At 32.5% G+C, this 16,164-nt stretch overlaps 1 long non-coding RNA gene across 1 annotated transcript; it reads left to right on the top strand.

Annotated features, from left to right (window-relative positions):
• Positions 1–954: 954 nt before the first annotated feature.
• LOC130726750 (uncharacterized) lies at positions 955–3,283 on the top strand. The gene is made up of 3 exons (XR_009014971.1): positions 955–1,683; positions 2,125–2,154; positions 2,887–3,283. It is a non-coding gene; the product is annotated as an uncharacterized LOC130726750 (long non-coding RNA).
• Positions 3,284–16,164: the final 12,881 nt, after the last annotated feature.

The following is a 16,164-nucleotide window of genomic DNA, read 5'->3' as shown; positions in this document are numbered from 1 at the left end:
TGTTTATGTTATTATAATACCTCTTAATGTCTGTCAAAAAAAAATACCTCTTAATGACAAAAATGTCAATTTTTTAATATCATAAAAATGGAAAAATATTTCTTATAAAGGAAATAATTATTTATTTAAAAATGTAAAAAAAATTAAAAAAAATGCCTCAAAGATGTTTTTTCTACTGAAAACTTTAAAATTTCCTTATCTTTATCCTAAAGGCTAAGCCTGCTAATTCTAAAATGGCAAATACACAAAGAGCAAGAGGAATAAATAAGTGCCATGAGCGTTTCTCCCAATCTTATATACTAGTATATGACCCGTGCCTTGCACGGGAGAATTTAATTTTGAATGTAAGTTTAAAATGTGCTAATCAAATATTGCTTAATTTTATTGGGTAATTAGAGTGGCGTGGTTTGGTTTTTGTTGTTTTTTTGCACATTTGTGTTTTGTTTTGTTTTGATTGAAGTATAAAGTTTTTTTAGCAAAAAAAAATAGATTATTGTTGGCGTAGTTGTTGCTGCAAAACACGGTGTTTAGGGGCAAATATATGAGATTGATATGTGAAAATATAACAAAATTAAAAATAAACTGACAAATCTTTCGAATAGGGGAAAATGTACGAATGTGATGTAAAGTGTAACGACCTAAATTTTTCCCTCAACTAGAAATAATAGGAGTATTTTAATTAGTATTATTATTAATGCAATTATTATAGTATAATAAAATAAAAATAAAAATCAAGATAAGGATAAGGATGAAATCAAGTTCTAGAGAATTCAAAGGATAAGATGAGAATAAAAAATTATTTCAGGAAGGACTAAACTGCAAACTGATTTAACTCTGAAGGACCAAAGTTAATAACCGACCTATTCTATAGGGACCTAACTGTGACATCAGAAATAGTTTTAATTCAAATTCAGGTCCCTGGTTTTGTCTATAAATACCACAGCCAAGCTCAAGCTCAATTCAGCTCAAATTCGAGCAACCCAAGCCTTGCTACTTTGCCTAAACCTTGTTCTCAACCCCCTGAAGCCTCAACCACCACCCTTAGCCACCAACAACCGCCACAAAGACGGTGGTGAACGGCCAAAATAGTAGCTCACGGCCAAACTTTGGAAATTGCTTTCTAGACCGATTCATCCCTCCATTTTTGTTCCATTAGCTTCCTTGAGTCCATTAGAGTGTGAACCAACCCAGAACCGAGCTCAATTGTCCCTGCAATAGCCCAACCGAGCTCATAAAGCTCTGAAACTTTGAGCTCTTCGTTCTCACTCATTTCTCCATCAATTTTGTCGATTCAAGTGTCTATCCTGCTTATAATTTCATAAGGAATCTATCTGTGCAAGAATTTTGAAGCTTGGAGGTCTATTTTTCATTCTGCCATTGTTGACCGGAGAAAGCTTCAAAGAGCTTGTCGTTTTGGCCAATTTAGAGACCTTCTGAGCTACCCACTTGTACCATTGAGTTCCTGGGAGTGAGAGGATCCTTTTCCAACCATTGTCCACCCTCAACTCTAACTTTTCACCGGAGCTCCGCCACCAACCACCACCTTCTCCGGCGAGCTCACCGGAAAACTGCTCAGAACTTGGATTTTCTTGCATAGTTCAAATCCTTGTCTTCCATAGGTACCATATACATATTCGGTTCGGAAAATTAACTTGGTTTGATAGGGTTTCAAGAGACGAGAAGGTATGCAACTTCCCGGCCTTATAACTCACTATTCTTAATGATTCAATGCAAAGTAAGAGTCGATTATGATTCATGGAATTAAAATGAACATTTAGAAAGAAACGGAATGAATTTTGGAGATCCAGAACAAAAGTTATGAATTTTTTCAAGTTTAAGCTAAATAATTAATAATTAATTAATTCCTTGGATATTATGGTCGGCTCTGCCGCCTTATCCACCAATGGTCGGCTCTGCCGCCTATCGAAAATGCATGGTCGGCTATGCCGCCTTATAAGTTATATAATGATGGTCGGCTAAGCCGCCTGATTTTAAAGCTATATAACGATGGACGACCTTGCCGCCTAATTATTTAAAAAAAAACCGGATATTAAAGAATAACATGGAATTTTATAACCTTAAGGTGAGAAGTGACTAAAGTGATGTACGACATTATTATTGCAGATAATCGATCGAAGGATTTTTCGAAGAAAGGTAAGGGGGGAGAATGCTCAACTCATGAGGGAGTATAGTGTGAATAAATAGGTGTTGGACCTCCCTTGGGTCCTATTTGTTTTCAAAAATGATTTTTCCAAACGGGATTTATTCCTGGGAATTGATTCGAAGAAGGAGCCTCCAAATCTTTTCTTAAACATTTTTTTTACGAGGCATCCTGATTTTTAAAGAAAATGTTATTTGATCAATTCTCAAAATATTTCCAGGAGATTTCTATTGGCTTGCAGGTACTCTATGAGCAGGAAAGTTCAGTGGCCCCAACTGGACAGTCGAGGCCAGGCTGTGCCATTGGGTAACGCTGTGAGATCTAAGGGATACCGTAAGGGTTGCGGTCCTTGGGGTGTGGTTAGGTGGGACCTATCAACAGGAGTAGTTGAGGTTTGTCCCATCCGGAACCTAATCACACTGCAGGCTCCCATAGGATCATCTTGCCGAGCGGCTTCTCGGTGACTTTCCTGGAGAATGTTGGGCCCACATCCTCATCATAGTGTGGTGGATTTTTAATGATTGGATTTGGTTGTGATCAACATCCTCGTCTAGAGTGTGTTGAAATCTTGGATGATTTTGTTGGATGCGCTATTACTTTTTACTGGATTTACTTGCTTATTTATTTTACACTGTTTCTCCTGTTTGAGTGTGTTGGATTGCTTCTCACCCCTCTTGTTCTCTGGTTTTCTTGTTTTGGTTGGTTGTTCTAATTGAACAACTTAGGGACGGAGTTCGAGGAGAAAGATCTCGAGTGAAAAGTGGTCAAGGCAGGGCGAGCTGTAAATAGTTGTAAATATACGGGAGTGTTCGAGTAGAATAAAGACCAGCTGATGGAGGAAAACGTGTACGACTGGACTCGCGCTCTATCAGACTGTAAAATAAGTGTGAAAGCTGTGGTTTTGGTTGTAAACAAGGCAGTCAAAGTAGTCGGGGAAGATTCAGAGGAGTTCATGCGAGACTTTGGGACGTCTTGTCTAAGGAAAGGAATTCCTTTTAATGACGCTTAGCGCGGCTAACTTTCCTGGAGACGTTCTCAGACTATCAATTGGACATCGATGAATTCTGACCCAAAGGTCTTGTACTTCTTCAAAGTTCATCAATAAAAGTGTTTTTCTCTGAAGATATTCTTATTTTATAGTTAGGTAGGGTGTGAGTTTGGTCGTCACATAAAGCTCTTGTAGCCGAAAAAAAACTTGAGGTGACACTTAAAACGTGAAAATACTCCTTATTGTTAAATGACATCATTTGAGCATTAGACTTTAGAGCTCTCAACCGCAAGTTCTAAATCCTACATGTTCACAATAAAGATAAATTATTATAATCTCATGAAATATTGGTGGATAAATTCAAAAGTGTAGTTACAAAGATTTAGAAATTAGAATATGAAATATAAACTTTGATTTGAACTTTGAAATTATGTCCGGTTCTATGAAAATTTTGAGGACGTTAAATGTTGATTTAAACTTCCTTCTGAAGTTGTCCTTCCCTTCAACCTTGAACAAAATTTGTTTGTGCACTAAATCACTTATTTCTTTGGGGGTTGTTCCCTGCAGCCATTCTAGATTAATTAAAAAAACTGAAAAAATAGATATCTTATCAATTGATTAGAAATTAAAAAGTAGTTCTATTACAAGTACATGTTTACCTTTTCCATTTTTTACAGTATTGTGTCGCTTGTTTTATGGAGTAGAGCACAACCATCACGATTAAAAATTGTCAAAGTTGCAGACTCAACATTATCAGCAAGATTAATTAACAGCTTGTACCTAATGTAAATGTGTAAATAAATATATTGAATATGAATCAAATTAATTATATTATGGTAATTGAGTTTACCGTGTGGTATGATTTATGTGCATGTTACATTTCGAACAGTAATAAAATGCTTCGTTAGAGGATGTTGCCCTGTGACATTTGCAGTCATGGTAAAACCAATCATCAGTGCTCACAATTTCCTCAATCGCAGCATACACAATGAATATTGTACGCGGTAATAATAAATATGAGTAATTGAATTAAAATATTTTCCAATCATTTTGTGAAATTTAAATTATTAATTGTAAAATAAAATTGACGTAATTACAGAATTGAATAATTTGGAAGAATGAATTTTTAACAATAAGTAAACGTAATTAATGCATTAAATTTGTAATCATTAATTTTAAAAAAACAAATGAATGAAAAATTAAATGCATGGTTAATGATTCGATTAATGCTGACACTAATTTTACTATTATAATTTTCACAATTAAAATTAATTTTTAAAAAAGTTTCATAATTAAAATTAATTAATACTAATTAAAGTGTGTAAGACTCAATGCTATAATTATTTGAAATTTTGACCGAATATTATTGTGTAATAAATTTCTCATAATTCATTTCAATTTATTTCCTTTTTTTTGTACATCGAAAGTTAAATTGCACCCGTCAGGAATCGATCACTTGACCTCCCCTACCCAACTCATATGTCCCCCACCTCCTACCACTTGAGCTATCTCACAGGGAAAATTTAATTTATTTTTAAATGCGTTAAATACGTGGTTATTAATTTGTGGTTCAAAAATTATATCCCCATTAGTTATTAAAAAAAACGTTTTGTAGTGAAAAAGGAAACATGCTTTGGTTCTTACATAATTAATTTCACAATTAAAACCAATTGATGAATATAAAAGTTAATGAAATAATTAATTGATATTTTGACTTAATATTAACGTGTCTTAAATTAAATTAAAAGTGAGAAAAACATATTGATCTTTGCACAAAACCAAATTTTTAATGTTTGTGCGTGGAAATAGCTTGAGGAATTCATCTTCTTCAAAACTTTTAAGTTTTCAATCAGCACGTCATTATTTGGTAGGAACTGCGTCACACACAAATAACCGCAAACAAATAAATATTAGTTGGAATTGTCATTAAATCTTGTTCAAACGATTATGAAATATTTTGTACGGACAAACTGTCTCTGTAGCACACTGCTCCAGGAATGTCACGATTGAACATTACTGTAGTGTGTTTTAACCCAGCAGTTAATTGATATTCCCTTAGATTGTTTTTAGTGGTCGGGTGTTATTTACATATTTGAACATGTTGGTGTTTTATACATAAGTTTATTTTAGAATATAGATCAAATTTATTATGTATCTTGATGCCTTGTTACTACTCCAAATAATCGGATAACAACAATATGTTTGTTATCTCCTGCACTTAGAACTTCATCCAAATCTTTGACGAATTCGCCGTATAAAAAATATTTAATTTTTTTCCTGAAAAAATAATCAATAACTGTCGGTCAAATTTTTTATCGGCATTTAAAAATCCTTTGTTTTTCCGCTTTATTATGATAAGAGAAAACTTACCCTTAAGATTCGATTTCAATGTCTCTGAAATTCTTCGTCATTTCGTTCTGCTCATATCCTTTACAGTTTCCAGCGTGCGTAATTTCTCCCATGATATATGTTTTCATGTTAATGTAAATGCTTGCAAGTGACAACATACGTAAAATTATTTAAATCAAGGGATTTACTTACCAACTAAGTATCTCTCATTGAAGTCATGGTTAAGAACATCATTCACGTTGTCAAACTTCAGCTCACGTAAAGGAACCATACTTTCATTATATTGAAATATCCTTGTTCTAGTCTGCAAGTGTATCTTATATTGATGTCTAGATGCACGTATACCTTGAAAATTATGCCATATGAAAAAATCTTCAAAGTCATATACTAATTCTTTGTTGATTAATTTTTCAAAACATTCTAAAATGCTTAGCCTACATTCTCCATGTAGTGTTTGACCTTACGAATTGAGAAGGGTCATATCGATGTATGTATCTAAAGTAAATTAAACTATATTGAGATATTTAATGATAAAGTCGGTGTTTTGGTTACTAACTTTTCGATCCATTAATAATAGATTATAGGTTGATGGAAGATTCCCTTCCCTTTCGGCTTCAAAAATCCACACCCTGGTGACTCTGACCACTGCTTTCCAGTCATGAGTTGTAAGTTTTTTTGACAGACTTCCCATTAGATTGAAGAAGATCGTCAATTTGTAGAAGACAAAGTTTCTTCAAGTCCGACTCTTGGGTCGATCAAATAATAACAAAAGTTTGAATCATACCTGATTGCTTAAGAGTTCTGTGATATTCATGTTCGATGCCCTTAGCGAACAATTTCCAAGTGTTATTCCATATTTTATATGGGCTACTCGCAGTAGTTGTTATGAGAATTTAAGCAAATAGCCTTCTTAATTTATGTCCTGACCCTTGTTCACCATTACATTCACTTGCTTATTTGATTGCATCAATGTAGTCTTGATCTTCAAATGTGGGTATAGTTAGAGAAGCAGAAAAAGGGAACTCATTAGGGATAGATATACACTTTTTCCTTGAGAGAAACACATTTTTGGCGAAGAGAATAAATTTCTGAATTTTTTAGCATAATGGTGGGTGTAGTAACATGCCGAATTTATTAGTAGACATAGATTAAAGGTTTCTACATGGAAACAAATAAAGGTAAGTAATTGTCATTAACTTTATACTAAATTAGGGTTTCATGGGTTTTCAATCGATTACTTTAATACCATTTTGAAAAAGTAAATGTAACTATTTATTAATAACTATAATTCAAATTTCAAATTTTAAGATTTTAAGTAGTTTAAAACGTAATTAATGCATAATTTTGAGCATTATTTTAATGAACACATACTAACATGCATAGTTTATTTGTACACAATTATTAATATTTTAAAAAATGTGTTTTTTAGTCAATAATTAATTTTTTAGTTTATAGACTTTTTGAATTCATTGCAGTCATAATATTTTTTTTGAAAATGAAAAGAATTTATTAAGAATCAACCAAACGTGATACAGAAGTTTTTACAACATAGTACCTAACAAACCAACCCCTCATGCCTCACTAATTCTTCTAAAGCTTAATTGGCAACGATACCCTAAGAGGGTGCCTCATCAAAACCTTGCCTGGCAAAACCCAGTAGGAAAAAACCAAGCAAGGAAAAAGAGTACATCCCTCTTAAGATAACCAACTAAGCACACCTAAAGAATTGAGGCCAAATACAAAAATCCCAATACCAATTAAACCACTATTACAAGTGCTGAATGAACATCCAAACCAAATGTATCAAAGTCATAACCATAGTCTCCCAATATAACAAGATCAACCTCTGAATTTCGTGACTGCAAAACTTTACACCTTGAAAGTTTTAAGCCACCAGCCACATGAATGCCCATCAAAGATATCACCAAAATTGGCCAGCCACCAAAATCTCCTAACAACACCCTTCATCACGCTGCAACATCTCCATGGACCACTCTGCTGCCACACAAAACCAGCAAGAAACATAGACTTTCTCTAATCCATCAGCAGCCAAAAACAGCACCAAAGCTGCAATATTAATATCATATGAGAACAACAACAACATAACTAAATTCCACAGCAACATAACAACCCTCAACGCCTCAACAGATCAGCAACAACAGCCAAATTTCTCAAAAAAAATGATTAAAATAGCCTCTCACAGCAGCCCAAACAGCAACGACAAAATTAATTTCACAGCAACAACACTTCCATTCTGCTGTCATGTCCCAGTAAACAACAACAGCAACCAGCCACAGATCACCAGTGCCACCCTGGCCCATCAAAATCTGCTCCACACCTGAAAAGCAATGTTTAGCAACAGTGATGTTTAAGGCAAGTGCAACCTTCCCAACAATCAACTGCTGTCACACTTAGCAAACTTTCTGCAGTAGTGAAGTTCAATGTGCAGAGACCTGAAGACTTTGGGATAGAGGTATTGGTGAATGGGGCTGGCGGTGAAGTGCAAGAAAGGAAAGAAAGGGATGCTTCCCTCTTCATTGAATCTCATAACCCTCAAAACTCCATGTGAGCCAAGGTCCTGACATATTATTTGAGATGTGGGTGGTTTTGACGTATCTGTGCTTCTAATCCACGAAGCATCAGAGCTTCCGATCCACGAGGTTTCAATCCTAACTGCTTCCCTAACAACCACGTTCTCTGTGCACGTGTTGTCACTCCATCTTCTCCTTGTACAGGTTCTAGAAAATCAACTGGAAGGGGCTCTGGTTTATTTTTGCTACCTTTTGGACGCCCCCTCTGAGAACTCTTCTTAGATGAGTCTGTATTTGGTGATTTTTTCACTACTAGGGAAGCCAGTGCAGAATCAGCATCACGAGAAGGCACAGAAGAGAACTGCTTTGGCGTCTCATGATTTTCTTAAATGCACGCAAGAGTTTGCCTTACTATTTGATTCGGACTTGTGCGCACAAACACATCTTGTGTTTCACGTTTTGCCTCAGGAGTAGTCGAAGTTGTCAAAGATGTCGCGAACCCAAATAAATGATTCTGGTTGCTGGGAAGAGAAGGCAAACACGGCCTTGCACCTTGAAGTTGTTTCAAATTTTGTGGGTCCCAATAAAAAGAAATATTTGGCAGAAAATTATTATTCAGAAATAAATCTTTGGAATTGAATGAATATCCTGTAACTTCAAATTTTCTCTCATAATTAACAGGATTTTGAAATTTATTATCCAAGATTTGTTTTTTACCCACCAAGATTCCATCAGCTTTTATATTATTTCTCCAAACCTCAAGCTCCTGTAACGTATAACCTGCTTCAATGAGGTCCTGTAACTGCTCCCTCACCTCTGCTCCTGAATTCATGGCTGCCCCATCTCCATTTGAATTCAAATTTGAAACTGCCGCTCCTAGAGAATCGTTGACCGACAAGGCCAAAGGGCTAACTTTCGCCGCCGGCGAACCCTCGTGGCCAGCCACCTCTGAACGCCCTTCCATCTCTGCTGGCTGCACATAAACACCAGAACGAAGACCATCCAATTTTGCCTTTCTAAAAACTTCATCCTCTTCATCAGAATCAATCTCTACAGCAGATTCATAATCCTTCTCATGTGGTTCTGGTTGGATTTGGGAAAAGTCATTGTTACGCTCATCACCTTCCTCATCTTCCTCATCAGAAACATTATCATCTTCTGAGTTATAAATCTTGACCGGTGTTGACGGCATGGCCATGACACTCCCATGATCATACGACGTTGCATCCTTCTCTACCAGAATTATACTTGATGTCCCTCCAACATCAACTGACATGGTAAAACAGTGTAACAGTGGATGATGCAACCTAACCAAGATTCGGGCATAATCAGCTCTATAGCGCGACAAGGTTGCTGTATCGGACATAACATAGCTTCCCAACTTATTACCGACGAAATTAAAGAAAGATTCAGTCCATAAACCCATCAGAACTTGCCACAAACGAATCCAGACAAGTTGTGCCGCGCCAAAGGTAAATGCAGTGCAGGGCTTAACATCAGACAACTTCTGCTCTAAAAAATAACCACACTCCTCAAGAGTCCCCTGCATTTCTTCCTTACTCTCAAATTCCAGAATTACTTCATTCGCGCCAAGCGGAATTAAGCGGAAATTAAACAGTCCAATTTGACTGAATTGCTCCTGCAAAACGTCAACATGCATATCTAGTAATGTGCGCGCCCGAGCACACCTTTGGAACCACTCTTCATCCACGTCTGACACAGCAAGACGCAACTGGAAATCATCAGACCTATGTATGACATCCACAGGCTTAACCAAAGGCAATTTTTTCACAGGAACTGGTCCTTGCTCACTGACCTTATGTTGTTCCTTAGGCCTCCAAACTTTCCCCTGAATTGCATATTAATTTTTCCCTGCTGAGGGAACCACAGATGATCGAGATGGTCGCTGAAACCTTGCTTTCTGGACCACAAGATAATTGCCTTCTAATTTCAAGCCATGAAACATACGAATCGCCTTCCATGCCTCATCATCGCTTTTGAATCTTATAAATCCAAAACGAAAGCGACGCAGATATTTCTTTTTCTGCTGAATGAAAACATCATGTAGCCTCCCTGCCTTCCCAAAAATTGCTCTTAATTTCTGTAAAGTTATCCTATCTCCTAATCCATCAACAAAAACCGCAAAGGATTCACCTTGTTGCTTGGTTTTGTGAATGGCAGGGCCTGTGGCCTAAAGGCGTGGATTGTGCTGCTGTTTCGAATTAGGGATAAAAGCACCCCTAGTATGAAACGTTGTTCCCCTAAGCACATATGGCTGTTGCTTCCGTTTCTGATCATAGCTCCCCCTAATTTGGCCCCCATCCTCTCCATATCTGCCATATCCCTGAACTGTACCTTGCTGCCACTGCCGAGAGAAACCAGACCCATTCCATTGCTGATGTGATCGATTAAAGCCCCAGCGGTAATTTGCAGATCTCTGTTTAGGACGTTGCACCTCCCAGTGACGTTCAAAGTTACTCTCTGATCGCCTCCATGGCCGCCGCCCTCGTGCCGGAGGTTACTTCGCAGAGCTTCTCATACCGCTGAGATCCTCATTGTGTACGGAAAGAGTCTCCTCTAAATTCTGTCAATTATAAGATAAAAATTCAGAACAATTCAGTACACTCAATTTCCATTGCAGTCATAATATGAATTTTGGAATCATGAATTGTAAAAAAAATTAATGGACGTTATTAAGGAATTAAAACTTATTTGAACTAACAATTTTTTATTAATAAATTACCATTATTAATGCATTAAATTTTTAATAATTAATTTAAAAAAAATTGATGAACTTTATGTTGGCTCGGCATTAATGCTATAACTAATTGAAATCTTGACTTTGTATTAATGTGTAATAAATTCCTTATAATTCAATTCAATTAAATGTCCTTTCAAGCTGTTAATACATGATAATAATTTTATATAGTAATTATTTAATTCTTTAATTTGTGCGTGGACATTTATACTCTCATCATACATTAAAAAAAACGTTTTGTATATGAAAATGGAAATAAAGATGGGATGTTTATTAAATAATTAATAGGTACATTGTTTAATTTTTTTAAAAAGTATGTTTTCTATTAACAAAAGGTAAAGAAGATCTCATTTTTATTAAATAATTATTAGTAGACTTAGAGTAAAGGTTTTTACATAGAAATGAATAAAGGTAAGTAAGTTACGAATTTTTTTTTTGAAAGTAAGTTACGAAATTATTAATAACTAATTCGAATTTCAAATTTAAGATTTTTGTAGCATGGTTTTTTTTACCGTAAAAAAAAGCATGACATTTTAAGAATTATTTTATTACACACTTAATAACATAATTAAGACATTAATTTGGAATAATGAATTTAAAAATTAACTACATAATTAAATGAAATTTTAACTAAGTATTAATGTGTAATAAATTTTCTTATAATGTAATTCAATTAAATGGCTTTTATAAAGCAGTTAATAAGTAATTTAATATGGAATTAATTTTTTTTAGAACAAAATGGTTTTATTGATAAGAAAGTACAGATCATGAGAACAATCCTCTCATGTGGAGTGAGAGAGAACATCTAACAGCCATATCCCGTCCTGCACTATTTGGTGATAAGCAGTAATATGGAATTAAATATTATTCCTTAACCCAAAGTTTCAGCCTCAATTTTTGAAAATAACACAAAACTACTAATTTGAACGAATGAAGATTTGAAAAAAAATGTAACTACTGCATTAAATTTGAAATCATTAATTTTAAAAATAAATGGACCTAATCTTGGCAAAGTATTATTGGTATAATTAATTGAATGTTTTACTGAGTATTAATGTGCAATGAATTTCTCATAATTCAATTCAATTACATGTCATTTTTTAAAGCAGTAAATACCTGATTATTGTTTTTAAATAGTTATTATTTAATTCTTTAATCACGTTATTATTTAACTCTCATAATTCAATTCAATTCCATCAGATTTTTTTTAATAAATTACGCTATGTATATACAAATGGAAAGAAAGATGAATTTTATCTTTTAAATAATCAATGGGGATACATTACATTTTTTTTTAAATACGTTTTGTATATGTAAAAGGAAAAGAAGATCACATTTTTATTAAGTAATTAATTGTTTAATTAAAACTAATTAAATATTATTAGAGTTAATGGTATAATCAATTGGAAATCTTTTTGAACGAAAAAATGGAAAATTAATTGAATATTTGACTGAATGTTGATGTGTAATTAATTTCACAAAATTCAACAAAAAATAATGCATTTTGAAACGCAGTAAATACATGATTATTAAATATAAACTAGCGGAATTACCCGTGCCCTGCACGGGTGACTTTTGTTATGTTTTCCAAAAATAGAAATATATATAAATGATGGAATAAGACATGAATACACAACCCTTAAGAAAGGTGAAAAGACCATCCAAAAATAAGTAAAATCAAGGACCATCCAACAAAACCAATTGTCCATCAAAACACGCATAAAAAGCGATATATAATGGTGAATCGAGAAGAATGAGTAAATAATAGGATCATGAAATAGGGGTATTCATAACCGAACCAAAGGAATTAAAACAGCTCAAACCGATCCAAAAAACCAAAACCGATAACCGCAAAAACCGATATTTTGTTAATGGATCGGTTTGGTTTTTAGTTCCCATGTTCAAAATCGAACCGATCCAAACCGAACCAAAAGTATTTACTTATTTAAGTTTTGACATGCATTATTACCCATTTAACCATACTTATAATGTTTTATTTCATGTATACTCAAACATTTACAGTAATGTGTTTAACCTTTTTCAAGTTAGGAGACATATGTTTTCTTTTCATTCAACGAAAGTGAAACCATCAATGTTCTACTTCTTTGCCTCTTACTCAAAACAATACGTTTGTAACATTGATTGATAATCAACTTAGATAGAGTTAATTAGATATTGTCCATGAAATGCAGTAATGTTACAAATTACAATCATCATATCAAAGCGTACTTAATTCATTTTTTACAATATTGATGATATCTTCTTTCTGAACTTTTCCAGTGCTTCTTGTTTTGTTTTATGATTTTATTTTCTATTTCGTTATTTATTTCAAGATTCTTAGTTTATTTAAAAAACTGAAATCCAATCTAATCCGATCCAAACTAATAAAAATTGGGTCGAATCAGATTGGATTTGGAAAAAAAAAGATTGAATGATTAAATTATAAAACTGAAACAATCGGATCGAATGAATTTTTCCTTTAAAACCGAACCGCGAGCACCCTATCATGAAACATGAAATAAATCATTTTACACAACAAATAAAAATGAGTGAATAAGAGGATAATAATAAACTAATAATATTGCGATCAGACAGTGGTGGTGGAGAATTATAAAATAAAAAATGGAATAAAACTCTGAAAACAATAAATCAAAATACTTATTAAACAATGTCACAAAGAACGGGTGAAAGAGAATGTTATAGATTAAAGAAATAATGTGAAAAATGTCTCAAAAGAGCAAATGAATTCTAAACAATGTGCATGTATAGCAAAATTAATTATTTTCGCATTAAGATAAAAAGCATTACCTTGCACAAGATTGATAAATTATTTTTTTCTATAGTTGTTTCAAATGAAAGAAAATTTGAAGGTGAAAGTTCATAAACATGAAATCGAATAACGAATTGAGAAATAGAAAAATGAAAGGGAGGAAAGAGTAGAGTATGGAAAATATGGAAGAAGGTTGAAAATACTTACCATGGAGTAGACGAACGGAGAAAAAAAAAACAGGATGAGTTTTTTTTTCATAAGAAATCCCAAAAATGGGAAGAAGAATTGTAGGATGAATACAAAAAGGAGGAAAATGGAAGTCTTTGTCTTGTTGCAGAGGAGATATGCACACACTGATGCTGAAATTGTTACTAATGCTATAAATTTAACATGTAATTTTATTTCATAAATTAATAATCTTGATTTATTAATGCTTAATTTTTTCCTAAAATGAAATATTCATTATTTGTCAATGAAAAATTAATCAGAAATTAAACATATCAACAAAATTGTAAGTATTAATGTTCTAAGGATTCATTAATTAAATTATATCAATTTATTTTCGAAAATGTGGAATATTCCATTTTGAAAATTCAATTCTTTAATTAATCTTGTCTAATATAATTAAATTTTTTCATTATTTATTAAAAAATATTTCATTGTTCCAATAAATTATCAATTCTTGAGCAACAACGTTTTTAAAATTTGAATTTCAAAAAGATAATGAATTATACTCATTAAATTTAGGAATTAATTAGAGGCATTAATTTCAATTATAAGAAATATAAATTAGGGGTGTAATCGGACTGGATTGGTTCGAATTTATGATTTTTACTTCTAACATGTTCGGATTGGTTCGGTCCGGATGGTCGGATTTGAAATAAAAAAAATATTATTTGGAAATATGCACGAAAATTATTCTAAAAACGTGAAAAATTATAAAAAAAACTATAGAAAAATCTATCATTTTCAAAGAACAGAACATTCAATAATGACATAATCCATATAATCTAAATAAAAATAACATTTCTAATACAAATATAAATATTTAATGTAATGGGCTGAAAGTGTTTCAATCCCCAAATATGATACCCGAACCGATGGTGATCAGATTCAGTAAAAAAATCTGAACCGAAATCAATGATCCAATCTAACCCATCATAATGTGTTTGGTTCGGATCAGTTTGATCGGGTTCATGGATTAGACCATACCCGTTTACACCCCTAATAAAAATTTTAGTATCTAAAATAGGAAGTATTTATTCAATTGGAAATTTTTTTGAAATTCAAAATAAAAAGTAATGATGCTGAAAATTTAAAAAATTCAATATTTATTTTTATTTGAAATAATTACGAAGATTTATTATTAGTATTTACTATATTATTAACTAAAATAAAAAAGGATTCCATTTTCATGAATCATATTTTCAAAGTTGTAATATTTTTTTTAATATTTGATATATCTTAAAAAAGAATTTAAGGGAAAATAAAAAATTGAATTTTTTTACAATCAGAATTGATTAATTTGCAAAAAAATTAAATCCAATAAAGATTTTTTATTCATGGATGAAATGAAATAGGTTCAGAGATGTTCATGTATTGTATCATCTTTTCAAAAATTTGGAGGGGCTGAAAATAATATTATTTGGAATTTATATCCTTACTTTGATAGTTTTTATAAGTATTACTTATGTTTTATTATTAAAAAAGAATTTACCTCGGAGTGTAACAAAAAATAAAATAAATGTGGTTACTGGTATGTGGCAATTTACTTTTGTTGATATATTATTATTTTTATAAACATTTTTAAAAATTATTAATGTATTGTGTATGTGGCCATAATATTATTAAACTTAGCAATTCATGTGATAAAAAAAGTTGAAATAATTTTTATTGTTTTCGAGGGAAAATAAATTTTTTAAGAGGAGACATGTGGCATAGGTCTTCTAGAAGAAAACATTCTTTTCATCTTTATATAGATATAGATAAATTATTATTTGGAAAACGTAGCTTTTAAAATAAACTCTGAAGGAAAGAATCACCTTCTTCAAAACATCTAGTTAATTATCATGAAGCATCTGCTACCTGGAAGAAACATTAAAGAGGAAAAATTTGTATGACACTAATTTTAGAGGTATATTGTCCAAGCAAAAACATTTTAAAGAAGTATCTATAGTAAATCAACTCTGCATATGAATGAAACTGTTGGAAATGGGTGAACATGAGTATGGTGGAGTGAATGAAAGGGGAAGAGAACGTGAGTGAAAAAGAATGTACCTTTAAGAAATTGTTATTGCATCTGAACAAACTCCTTAATGCAACCAAAGAGAAACATGAATGAGTAAAAATAATGAAGAAACGTGAGTTACAACGAATGGGAAGGTTTCGCGTTTATAATTTATAGTAAACATATAAAAATTACAATTTAAATTAGTGTGTCTTAATTGCTAACAAAAAATATATTCTGATTTGATTTTTTATTATATTATATTAATTAGAATAACCAAATAAGGAATTATTAATAGTTTATGATTAGGAGTTGATATCCATGAATAATGGAAAACATTTAAAAATGCATTTTTATAATTGAATCACAAAATTGATTGT

This window comes from Lotus japonicus, chromosome 6 (assembly GCF_012489685.1).
Source record: "Lotus japonicus ecotype B-129 chromosome 6, LjGifu_v1.2".
NCBI lineage: Eukaryota > Viridiplantae > Streptophyta > Magnoliopsida > Fabales > Fabaceae > Lotus > Lotus japonicus.
Note: the sequence above shows the minus strand (reverse complement) of the source record. Positions and strands in the feature narration are given on the sequence as shown.